This window comes from Nicrophorus vespilloides, unplaced genomic scaffold (genome assembly GCF_001412225.1).
Source record: "Nicrophorus vespilloides isolate i.1.1-1 unplaced genomic scaffold, Nicve_v1.0, whole genome shotgun sequence".
Lineage (NCBI taxonomy): Eukaryota > Metazoa > Arthropoda > Insecta > Coleoptera > Silphidae > Nicrophorus > Nicrophorus vespilloides.
The window spans coordinates 9852-10471 of NW_017096960.1; positions in this window are offsets into that span (position 1 = coordinate 9852).

Genomic DNA, 620 nt, shown 5'->3' on the forward strand with positions numbered 1-620 from the left:
TTTTTAAATTGGAAACGTAAAATGTCAGAAAATGAAATGTCATATTTTGTAATGGGTACAGAATGACAATTGAAACGTCAATTTGAACTGTCAATGACGTATGAAATGTTGTGTTTCTTAATGATATATAGATTTTTAAATTGGAAATATAAAATATTTAAAAGATTTTATGTAAGAATTTTTGTAATTTTAATGATATATAAATATAATGATAACCGATACGTCAATTTAAACTGTTAACTACGTATGAAATGTCATATTTTGTAATGGTACAGAATGACAATTGAAACGTCAATTTGAACTGTCAATGACGTATGAAATGTTGTGTTTCTTAATGATATATAGATTTTTTAAATTGGAAATATAAAATATAGGAAAAAATTGTATTTTCTTGTCAAATTTTTTGAAATATAAAATATGTAGAAGATTGTATTTTTTTCGTAGATTTTGTAATTGGAAATATAAAAATATGGTGAAAATGTGATTGTATTCCTTGTAAAACTTGGGTCTGTGACCCGGTTTGACTTCTGAGCTAACGGCTCTGTGCTGGTCGTTCGTTAGACTTCATTGCAAATGCAATTGATACCGTGTCCATCCCGTTTTAGAGACGAACGAAGATA